Here is a 3,101-nt window from a genome sequence, read left to right as displayed (position 1 = left end):
AGGGGATAGTAGGAGATTTGGATATGATGAAGATCAATCTAAAACCAGATGCGAAGCCGGTTAAGCAGCACCGATATCGGTTGAATCCAAAATACAAGGAAAAGGTAAGAGAAGAACTCGATAAGATGCTCACGGCAAGAATAATTGAGCCCATAGAAGAATCAGAATGGGTCAGTCCTATGGTGGTCTAGGAGAAGAAAACGAAGGGTGATATCAGGATCTATGTTGATCTGTGGAAGTTAAATGATGCATGTGTACATGATCCATTTCCTACGTCTTTTACAGATGAAGTTCTAGAAAATGTTGGTGGACAGGAAGCTTATTCATTCACAGATGGATTTTTAGGATATCACCAAATTAAGATTGTGTCGAAGGATAGAAGCAAGACTACCTTCGCTACAAAATGGGGGTCTTTCCAATACACATTCATGCATTTTGGACTAAAAAATTCTCCTACAATCTTCTCAAGGGTGGTAGTCGCAGCGTTCAAGGAATTCATTCATAAATTTTTGGAAGTCTACTTCGATGATTGGACAGTGTTTGGGCTAGTCAAGAAGCATGTCTCTAGTTTGCACCTGATGTTGGATACATGTAGAAAGTATCAGATTTCCTTGAATTTGAAGAAATGCTTTTTTTGTGTACCATATGGAATAATTTTGGGACATATTTTCTGTAAGAAAATATTGATGGTAGACCCTGCTAAGATTGTTGTAATTATCAATTTGGACCCCCCTAAAAATGTAAAGCAGTTACCCGCAAATTTGGGTCATAGTGGGTACTACAGGAAGTTTATTTAAGGCATACACGCAAATCACTGTGCCCATGGAGAATATGTTAAAGAAAGATACTATGTTCTGCTAGGATGACGACAACCATCAAAGCTTGGATATTCTGAAGGAAAAGATGGTTACGACACCAATCCTGGTATTCCCGGATTGGAAGAAGGAATTTCATGTGCATGTGGATGTGTCTTGTATAGCGTTGGGAGTTGTCTTAACTCAACCAGGGGTAGGAGATATTGATCACCCAATTACCTTTGCCAGTCAAAAAATATCTAAGGTAGAGAAGAACTATTCAACCACAAAGCGAGAAGGATTAGCCATGGTTTATGTACTACAAAAATTCAGGTATTATCTGCTAAGTCTACACTTTAAAATGTACACGAGCCATTTTTCTTTGAAGTACCTAGTCAATAACCCTATGTTGGGGAGGGGAATCTGTAGATGGTTGCTTCCTTTCCAGGAGTATGATTTTTAGGTGATAGTTAATCCTAGGAGATTTAATGTTGGATCTGATAACCTCTCTCGGATCGAGAATGGTGAAGAGCCCACTAATATTGATGAAGGGTTACCTACCCAACGCGTTGCTCTTTGCTGTCAGAGTTGCAGATGAGAATTTTTCATACATTCTTCATTTTTTATCTATTGGCGTAGATCGTGGAGGTTATATGACACAACAAAAGAAGGAATTAGTTTTCATGGTTGCATATTTTTCCGTGATCAAGGATATTTTGGATGGTGGCATAGTTTAGCTCACGAAGTTGAATGAGGAAGTGTTTCCTGGCAGGATTAATGGGAGCAGATTGAAGATTTACAGGGATGATCCTGCCCCTCCGCAATGACTACATGATAAAAGGAAAGTCTTAGTGCTTCTAGCAGCTGAAAGAGAGCGCAAGGCTATAAACTACTCTCCCGATGAAAAATTCCATCGAAGGAGGGTTGCGTAATGTTTAGGAAGATGGTGCAGGTGGAAGCTTCGACGAGGTAGTTGCGCCATGAGGAGGGGTCCCATGCAGCCTACCCAAAAATTGACCTTTGGAACATCTACATTTGATTTGACAGCGATTTTGCCGTTAAAAGGGGCGGGGGAAATGCATTTAAGGAGCATTTCTATGAAAATTTGCCACCAAAAATGCATTAATGAGGGATATTTAAAGGGAATCAAGTGGTTTGAATTCAAAAAAGGCTATAAATATTGAACCCCACTCCACATTCAAACACTTTTCTTTCAGATATCTTATTTTGTGATTTTGCAATTAAATGTGATCCGAGAGAATTGTTATATGTTTGAGTGGAATTAGGCAAGCGTGGACATGGAATTCTTGCAGAGAGGGCTTGGATATGTAATGAATTTTTCACCACCTTCCCATACTACAGCGTCAAGATACCCTAGAAAGCATCCTGTTGCCTCAGCAACAGTAGTTAAGAAGCAGAAAAAGTTGCAACAGACCTCGGTTTAGCAATCACCACATAAAGTTCCAACCAAGCAGAGACATGTTGGGCATGGAATCCCCCCACATCATGTTTTGGGGCTCAAAGCCCACGTTTTGGTGAAAGGTTTTGTAAGACTCCGTGAATTGCAGGTGCAGAGCGCGAAGTATAGGATGAGTCATAGGGTTGTTCGCCCTAAAGTATTGTAATGAAATGTAAAGTCATGTCGGCCTACCCATGGTCCGTGGACCATGGGATTGTATAAATAGAGCGAGCCTATAAGTTGTAAAGGGAGGGAAGGGGAGAGAAGAATAGGAAGGATTTGAGCATAGAGTAAGAGTTTAAGTGTATTGGGTCGTAGTGGTAGGAAGAGGCTCTGTAGCTGAGTGTGCAGAGGCCTAGTAGAGTCCACAGCTGAGTGCGAAGACCCCTACAGTTGAGTGCGCAAGGTGTTGTCGAGTCTGTAATCTAGATCAAAGATTAATAAAGAGAAGTTGATTCCTATTTTTGTGTATCTGTTGTGCATTGTCTTCTTTACATTTATATTGGTTTATTTATCGCACGCACTGATATGGTTGCCGAATATGCTGTAATAATCATTAATCTTACATACACAAGTTAAGTAATCAGGTAATAACAGATTAAATAGCAAGGAACTTGGATATTATACGGGTTGCGGCCCGAGTAGAGATGCGCGGAAGCAGCATCACAGGTTGCGAAGGAATAACAAGTGCGCGTAGCAACGTGCGCGCAAGGTCAAACCGCGGACCTCCAGAAGCTCATCAGACATTCCTAGGGTGCGGAAACCTAGTTCTAGCACCCTCCCATACTACTTCGAGTGAGACCTCAGTCCGCGCTCCGTGGACTATTTTCGAAAGGGCCAGTAGTACC

Source organism: Pinus tabuliformis, chromosome 1_1, assembly GCF_031772625.1.
Source record: "Pinus tabuliformis cultivar Carrire ecotype Pingquan chromosome 1_1, CPIR1, whole genome shotgun sequence".
Lineage (NCBI taxonomy): Eukaryota > Viridiplantae > Streptophyta > Pinopsida > Pinales > Pinaceae > Pinus > Pinus tabuliformis.
Note: the sequence above shows the minus strand (reverse complement) of the source record.